The following is a 9,273-nucleotide window of genomic DNA, read 5'->3' on the forward strand; positions in this document are numbered from 1 at the left end:
GACTGTGGGGAATACAACTGTTACGATACTAGTGGATCTACTACCAACTCAGACGTCTCCGTAGTAATCTTCATAGAAGTCGCCACCATGTCCTCGGAGCTGAACATGATCATCTGGAAACAGTCGGTCCTGTGGAGCTTGCGGTCCATAAGGACTCGGGTGTGGCCTTGGTCCAACAAACGGTGGCAGATGGGGTCCACGAGGAGGGGTGATGCCTCCTACATCACGCCATTCCATACATTCTGGCAAACCAGACCGCACGGGGTACAAGTCCCTCATGTCCATATACCCGGCCTGCACGGCAGGTGCAAACTGTGTCAGAGTGCCCCAGTGATCAGAACGGGCATTAAAGAGCTCCATTCGCAAGGCACGATTCTCATGGTCCTTGTCCTCAAGCATCTCGGTGGTGGTGCGGAGTAGTGAATCCTCATGGGTAGGATCACAGAGGTAGCCTGATAGTACCCCTGTGCCCCAGGGAGTGATGCTGGCATATAGCGGAAGTCAGTGTTCTGAAGCAAGGCAGTTCTGGCTCGCATGATAGTCATCATCGAGTAAGCTGCGTCCTGCACGGACATCTCGATGGTAACCCCAAGTCCATAAGAGCAATGGAGGGGTTCAGTAGCTCCAGGATAGGAAGGGTAAATCCTGACTTTGCAAAAATATTGGCTTTGATTAAAGTCTCGAAACTGCTCCTCGACGGTATACTCGGGATACCACCGATAGCCTGTCTCAACCATCACTCGGACCAGCATGGCCGTGTGACCAGGTACGCCGAGGCACCAGGTCAGACGAACCACTTGATTCTGGGAACGGGTGGCCATCTGAAAGCACAGAATAATGCAAGGCATTAGTATCTCTAGGAGAATTCGGACAGCATAACGGTTGTAAATGCTCGGAAAGAGATTTGAGACATTCGCAACAGTTTGCAATACCACTCAACAACATCATATCAAGGTTTTGGTTCAACAGACAACATACTAAAGGTAGTAGAAACTGAACCGAAGCATGGAACCAGCAATCCTATAAGTTACTACGGATTAGTAACACGTGAACCTGATAGAGAGAAGAGAGCCTAGTCCTTAACCCACATAGAATGAGAAGAGAATGACTCAGATCAGAGGGCATGAGGTAAAGGAGTAAAAGCGCCTTACGTTAACTCCCACAATCAATTCCCCTACATATAACTAAAGCATTTCTAGACTCGACATCGACCAGTTTGGCTTAACGCACCTACAGGCAGTCCGGCTCTGATGCCAACGCTGTCAGGACCCCGATTCTAAGTCACACCGATCTAGCCTGTAACACCTCATATCACATTGCGGCCTCACGCACGGTACTCCCACGGGTGTCGCCTTACCATGGTCCGGGACCGTTTGCGCCTTTTGGCTCACGTATATGACAATGTCGCTAGCATCCATATGACAGAGAACCCGGGCCAACATGGCTTGTCGTGAACCCAAAGCGGCACTAACGTATGGGGACAGGCATACATGAATCAACATCGAACGTGTCGGTCAGCAGCGTGTGAATCCGGGCTGTAGCACTGGGCTAACAGGACTCCGGGAACCCGGGCTGTAGCAGGCTAGGAAGGACTCCGGATGTCACCGCGTGACATTTCCCCGAAGGGACAGACACAGGAACGATATGAAACACATGCCGGCCAGTCAAGTGTCCAGAGCAGTAGTGCTGGGCTAGCAGGACTCCGGTGAACCGGGCTGTAGCGGACTACTATGGCTCAAGGAGGCACTAGACTACATTTCCCCATAAGAGAGGCTGCCAAGGATAAACAACTAGATTGTCGGATCCCACACATACCAAGTGTCGGGTGGTTGGTGCGACATATGCCAAGGGATGGCTTATCATTGTGGGAGCCAATAAAACGTCGCCGGTGCCTGGAAACGGGATGAGGCGGAGACATGCACGCCGGCGGATCTTACCCAGGTTCGGGGCTCTCCGAGGAGATAATACCCCTAGTCCTGCTCTGCGGGGTCTCCGCATGATCACTAGATCGAGAATGAGTAGCTACAATCGCTCCTGGAGCTGTTGGGATCAAGGGAGAAGAAGAACAAGGCTAGCTCTTGCTTCCCTCTATCTATGGTGTGTGTGTGTGCTATGCTTAGGAGGCAACTCTATGCTTAGAGGCCAACCCTTTGCATGGGTGCTCCGGGGGGTTTATATAGGCCTAGCCCCCGGGGGTACAATGGTAATCCGACCGGGCTCTGGTCCCAGCCGTCAGTGTCTACTCTCGCCGGCTTCTCCGCCGGCTGGTGGGTCCCGCCGGCTGGTGGGTCCCGCCGGCTGCCGGCTACTTGGTCGACAGGCCGGTCCCACCGCCTAGGGTCCTGTCGGCGGCTGCTTACTGTAGCCGCGCCTCTGATGACGAGGGCTTTGTCGAGGTAAGCGTGGCTACAGTGGGCCTCCTCGGGGGCTCTCACTGTAACCTTATCTCGCCTTGTCTCCTTAATGGGGCTCCTGCTTCGAGGAAGGGAGTAGCCGGCTTCTGGAGGCCGGTTACGCTCTTGGCCGACTGGGAAAGGCCGGGCCGCCTTCACGCCCTTCTCTGGCTGAAGGGGCCCGCCGCCCGCGGGCCGTACGGGAGTCGGTCGTGGATGACGTCGAGGCTAGCATGGCTACAGTGCCGAGCCGCACGGGGGACAGCCGTCCCGTACGGCTTCCTGTAGCCATGCCCGCCTCGGGCTTCGGGGGTAGTGGGCCGCACTGTGGCCACTCCCCATCTCGTCGCCGTTATGTGGGAACAGCTTTGGTGGTTGCGGTCTCGGCCGGCTCCTAGGAGTCGGCGTCCTTCTTGGCCGGCTTCTTGGAGTCGGCCACCCCGTAGTCGTCCTGGGGAAGGGTTGCTTGAGGTTGGGTCGCCTTCCAGGAGTCGGCTTCAGAGGTAGCTGGCCAGGGAAGGCGGCCCAATGCTTGGAGTGCTTGGAGGCCCGAAGGCCTGATAATTTTTTTTAGAAGAACCAGGGGCAGTCGGTTAGGCTACCCGTGGCCATTTACTCCGATAGTAGTCCCCGAAGCTGATTGGGCTTCGAGGTGGAGTGGGGGTTGAGAAGCTCGATCAGCTTCCTATCGTGACAAGCCGGCAGCTGGGAGCCGGCCTTGGTCAGGCGCGCCGCCGGAGTCGAAATCTTCTGGAGTCGGAGGGCGGGAGCCCGCTGGCACGTGCACCGGGCCGCGGACCGGCCATGGGCCGTCGGCGAACCACGTGGCCGGAAAGCCTGCCAGCCCACGCGCGTGATGGGACGTCGCCGCAGGGAGGGGCCCCGCCACGTCCGCGCCCCGGCCCAGGCGCGGATCCTTTGTATCCCGAAATCGCCCGCACGTTCCGTGCGGCAGTTTCGGCTCGCATTTATGCGCAATAATCGCGAGTCGTGGGGGGAGCGGGCGTAGTTAATCCCACGTCCCCCCCCACGTCCGGCCTCTTCGGCCTCGTGAGGCTATAAGTAGGGGGAGGTGGAGGGCGGCAGGCCCTCGCACGCTCCTCCTACTTCCACCGTCTTCTTCCTCTCGCCAGTTCTTGCGACAGCGCCTCGCCGCCGCGCTCTTCCACCGCACGCTCCTCCGCCGCCGTGCTAGCTTTCACCATGCCTCCCACCATAGAGCAGCTTGGCGGGGATTGGGACGGCTCCAACGTCCATGACGACCACATCGACTTCCTTCGCGACACGCGGCGGCTGCCCGGCGCGGACAAAGTGGAGGTCCGCCTCGCGCCGGCGAAGGAAATCTCGCCGAGGCCGCAGGAGGGCGAGCGGGTGGTCTTCCGCTCGCACTTCTTGCGCAGCTTCGGCCTGCCAGTGAGCGCCTTCTTCCACTCCTGGCTCGAATTCTATCAGCTCCAGCCGCACCATCTCACCCTCAACGCGGTGGTGCTGCTGTCCACCTTCGTCACCCTGTGCGAGGGCTATCTCGGCGTCCTCCCCACCCTTGAGCTCTGGGGGGAGTTCTTCCAGTTGAAGCTGGGCACGCGCAGCAAGGGCGTGCCGGCTCATACTGGCGCCTTCATCGCGTCGCGGAGATCGGGCGCCGACAACCCCTTCCCCGTCATCACGCTGATCCAATCGGTGAAGAAGTGGCAGAAGTCATACTTCTATGTACGGAACATCGCTCCACGGGGCGACTACATCAATCTGCCGGCTTACGTAGCCGGCCCACCGGCGGGCAGGCTATCCCAGTGGTCCTTCCGGGCGGTGACGCTGTCGCCGGCTGGAAACGCCGCCATCGCCCGACTGCGGGTGATGGTCCAGTCGGAGGGCCTAATGGGGCCCGATCTTCTGGCTGCGTTCGTCACGCGCCGGGTACTTCCGCTCCAGAGCCGGCCTCATCTGATCTGTCAGATGAGCGCCCAGCTCGATCCGAGCCGACTGTGCACCAAGGAGATGCCGCGCCATGAGGTCGCCTACATGGTGAACTATCTTGCAAACTGCAAACTCACTGAAGAGTGGCAGTTCGGCAAGGAGCCATATAGCCGAGCCAATCCGCCGCCTACGGTATGCTCTCCCTGTGTCTTTTTCTTTCTCTCTCAGCCTTGTTGCCGAGCATCTCTTGGCCGACTCTGACTTAGTCGGCTTGTTCTTCGACAGAGCCCTCTGCTTCGGCCGGCCGGCGGGTCAGACACGGAGCGCCGCTTCGTCCCCGACCGGACCGAACATGACCTGGAGGACCCCGACCTGGGGGCGGTCCATATGGACGACGATGTCGAGCCGGGCGGTGGCCAAGCCGGCGGCGAAGCAGGCGGCTCCGGGTTCACTGCTACCTTCGACGACTGGCCAGACGATGATGAAGCCGAAGCCGTCCCGCGCCGCTAGCCGGCATCTGGACGCGGCGCGGGTTCCTCCGCCGCGCAGCCTGCTCGGGGTGGAGGTCAGAAGCGCCACGCCGCCCAGGGCTTGTTCGGCAGCCGAACGAAGAAACCCAGAGGCGGGGCGGCAGCCACCAGGCGGGAGGAGGCGGCCGCGAAGGCGGCTCGCTTCCGCAAGGTGGTGAAGCAGCCGCAGACCGTGTCGGCGTAAGTTCGCTTTCTTTTTGTACTCTCTTTTTTCTTTTCTTTTCTTTTTTTTTCTTTGGTGGTTCTTGAACTCTCGTCTTTTTCTTCAACGATCAGAGCTCCGTTGTCTCTTGAGCGGGCGGCTGCCGGCTCCGTCGTCGAGTCGCCAAGGGGCTCTGGGAGCACCACCCGCCGCGTGGACCCCCGCGCCGACCTCCAGGAGGCGACGGAAAGGAACGCGCGGGAGGCGCGGGAGGAGCAGGAGGCACGGGAGGCGGAGGCACGGAAGGCTGAGGCCGCGGCGGCGGCAGGGGAGGCTTTGATGGTCACCCCCTGCGCGTCATGGTGCCTGGGGACGTGGAGCCCTCGCCAGGGGGAGCCAGCGCCTCCCAGCCGGGGCTGGGAGGAAGCGGCGACGACATCATCATTTTGGAGAAGACGCCGGAGCCGACCCCGCCAACTGGGGCGGCCCAAGGCGGCTGGCCTGATTCGCCGCCTGCACAGTCAGCGGAGGGCGAGCCGGCCGCGAGGGCTGAGGTGGCGGTCCGGATTCCGCCAAGCCGGCGTGCGGGGAAGGCCGCGTCGGAGCCGCAGAAGGCCGCGTCGGAGCCACAGCCGGCCGTGGGCTCCAGCTCGTCGGCCCGAGACGCGGAGGTGGCCAGCGCTACCTCGGGGTGGACACCAGGCGGAGGGACGGCCGTGGTGAACGTGGCTGCACAAGACGTCCGGACCCGGCTCCAAAGCCAGGCCGCGGCGCTGAGGCAGTTCACCGACGAGTTCCTCGCAACGCGGGTGGCCATCCGGGTTAGTATTCCCCATCTTGCTTCTTCTTGACTTGATTTCTTCCATGGGGGCGCGTCAGCGCACCCACCGGGTGTAGCCCCCGAGTTCCGAGTCGGCTGCTGAGCAGGCGGCTTGGAACTTCTTGGAGGTTTTGCCTTTGCTGTTTTTGTTCTCACTTCGGTCTTCTGTCCATTTTGCAGGACTACCACAACCTTCGAGCGGCCGCCTTCAACTCCCAGGCTCGGGAGCTGACTCAGAAGACCGCCGACCTTACTGAGAGTCGAGGTACGTGACTTGATCTTTATCTCATGTGGGGGCGCGTCAGCGCACCCACTGGGTGTAGTCCCCGAGATTCGGGCCGACTGCTGAGCAGTCGGGTCGGATCTTCCTTGACGATTTCTTACTGTTCTTCTTCTTCCGATTTTGCAGCGGCCAACGCCAGTCTGAGGGCACAGCTGGGGGAGTCCCAGACTGCTCTTCGTGCCAAGGATGCCGAGCTCGCCGCCTTGGTGCAGGAGCGCGACCGCCTGGTCAAGAAGCTGGCCGACCAGGAGGAAAGCCACAAGGCGGCACTGAAGGCGGTGCAGGACCGCGAAGCCACTCTCCAGGCCGAGTTCGAGACGGAGGCAGCCGGCTGGGCGGAGGCCAGGCAGACTCTGGTCTCCGGCTATGGCCAGATCGAAGATCTGGTTGACGGTAAGCCGTCTACCTCTTCGTCCTTTCTTGCCATTTGCCACTTTGGCTTGTTTTCTGATTTGGGTGTTCCTTTCTTCTTTTCTTCTTCTTCATGCAGAGTATTTCCTTGGCTATTCAACTGCCGCCAACCAGGCCATCGAGGCCCATCGCCAAGTGCGAAGGCAGGCCGGCATTGAGATCTCGCCAACCGCCAGCCGCTCACTGGAGGAACAGCTCCTGGCGATCCAGGCTCGCATCCAGCCGGCTCACCGGCTGCTCCGTTGGCTTCAGCATGCCGGGGCGTAGCTCTTGGCCGCCCTCTGGCCCGGCCAAGTGGTCCCTCGCACCCCCAGTCGGACTGTCGACTGGCTGGAGGTGGCAGTCGGCCGCTTCGAGGCTTGGAAGGCCTCGGCGGCTCGCTCCGGCGCCAGGCGGGCGCTGGAGTTCGTCAAGGCCTGGTATCCCGGCCTGAGCCTGGACCAGCTGGCTACCTGGCGGCAGCAAGCTGACACGGAGCTGGAGCCGGCGCGGCCGGCCATCATTCGGCGGGCTTCGGCGATCGCCGACTACACCGACACCAGCGTCTTCGCCCCCGAGGTGGACGACAATGGAGTCACCCAGCCAGAAGAATGGTTCGGGCTGGACCCGGCGTATGGTGAGGACTCGGCAGAGGAGATCGACTCCAGCGATGAGGGCGAAGAGCAGGAGGAGGAGGGTGAAGACGCCGAGCCGGCTGGTGGAGTAGCCGGCCAGCCTCAGCCTGACCGCGCATCCAGCACTACGTCGCGCGCCTCCACGCCTCCTGCCGCAAGTGGTGGTCAAGCCGGGGCCCGCTAGTCGGCCACTCCTTCAGCCGGCGAGGCCGCCTTCACCGACCAGCTCGGCCTCCATGTCGCGCCTTAGTCTGCCGTCTTTTGCTTTTCCTGTCTTGTTTGCTCTTTAGAACAATTTTTGGTTAAATTCGCACAATTCCACCCACTGGGTGTATTCGAACTTATGTCTGTTGCCGGCCTATTGGCGGCTTAATGTATATATAGCTTATGCAATTGGTCTTTCCTTGTACTTTTGCTTGTTGTCCTTCTGCTTTTTCCTTTGCCGCCCTCCCTTGGTTGCCGCCTCCCCAGTCCAACGGTTGCTCCGCAATCTGTAGCCGGGGGAGTGCTTGGCCGATTGGGGGGGGGGGGGGGAAGTACTCTAGCTTTGTTGGACTAAAGCTAAGTTTTTTAGGAAGCCGGCCAGCCGGCTGCTCTGGTAGCCGGCAGGCGTGTTTGGAGGCCATCTCTTTGCTATATAGGTTCGTTGTTCCTTAGCCGTTTTTCGTGTGGGCGTCCTTTCTGTCTTTCCTCTTGCTAGTCGGACAGTCAGTTCTTTCAGCTACAACTTTCAACAAGAGAGGACTCGGGAGCCGGCGCACTACTTTTCTGACTTTAGGAAAAACGTTCGATATAACTCAAGGCGGCCAGTCCCCGGGCCGACTAGTCGAACCCGGTGCCGGACAAAAATTCAAAATGTAATAATACATTCATGGATATGACACTCGTCATTCATAAATAAATAAAAGGCAGTCCCCGAGTACTGTTCAGGGGGCCTATTGGTTTGTACTTAATACAAAAGGGTAGCGTGATACATACTGCTTTTCAGCTGTAAAATCGTCTTAGGAGATTTGCGTTCCATGGTCGCTCCGACTCCTTGCCGGAGTCGTCTCTCTTGCGTGCTCTTGGTTTTTTCGCGTCGATCAAGTAGTAGGAGTCGTTGCCGAGTGCCTTGCTGACGACGACGGGGCCTTCCCAAGGGGCCGAGAGCTTGTGCTGGCCGGCTGTTCGCTGGATCAGCCGGAGCACAAGGTCGCCCTCTTGGAAGGATCTTGGCTTGACCTTGCGGTTGTAGTAGCGGCGCAGCCCTTGCTGGTAGATGGCGGACCGGCTGAGTGCCAACAGCCGGCCTTCTTCCAGTAGGTCCACGCCGTCTTCTCTTGCTTCCTTGGCCTCCTCCTCCGTGTACATGGTGATCCGAGGCGAGTCGAACTCGATGTCTGTTGGGATGACAGCCTCGGCACCGTACACGAGGAAGAATGGAGTGAAGCCGGTTGATTTGTTAGGTGTAGTGCGCAGGCTCCAGAGGACAGCCGGCAGCTCTTCGAGCCAGCAGCGGGCTGATCGCTCCAGTGGTACAACCAGTCGGGGCTTGATGCCGGAGAGGATGAGTCCATTTGCTCGCTCGACCTGGCCGTTTGACTGCGGGTGGGCAACGGACGCTAAGTCCAGTCGGATGCCCTGCGTCGCGTAGAAACGTGCCAGTGCTCCCTTGGCGAAGTTCATGCCGTTGTCGGTGATGATGCTGTGCGGCACGCCGTACTGAGTAGTGATGTCGGTGATGAATGTCACGGCAGTCGGCCCGTTTAGCTTCTTAATCGGCTTTGCTTCGATCCACTTTGTGAACTTGTCCACAACAACGAGTAGATGTGTCAGGCCGCCGCGGGCTGTCTTGAAAGGGCCCACCATGTCCAGTCCCCAGACGGCAAAAGGCCAGGTGAGGGGAATGGTCTTGAGTGCAGAAGCCGGCAGGTGTTGCTTAGAACTAAAAACTTGGCATCCTCTGCAGCTCTTGACTATTTCCTTAGCATCCTCCAAGGCAGTCGGCGAGAAGAAACCATGGCGGAAAGCTTTGGCCACAAGGGATCTTGAGGCTGCGTGGTGGCCGCACTCGCCTTGGTGGATGTCTTTGAGGATTGCCACTCCTTTTTCTGGCTCGACGCAGCGCTGGAAGACTCCAGTGACGCTGCGCTTCACAAGCTCTCTGTTGATTATTGTGTATGCTGC

Source organism: Aegilops tauschii, chromosome 2, assembly GCF_002575655.3.
Source record: "Aegilops tauschii subsp. strangulata cultivar AL8/78 chromosome 2, Aet v6.0, whole genome shotgun sequence".
NCBI classification, from domain to species: domain Eukaryota; kingdom Viridiplantae; phylum Streptophyta; class Magnoliopsida; order Poales; family Poaceae; genus Aegilops; species Aegilops tauschii.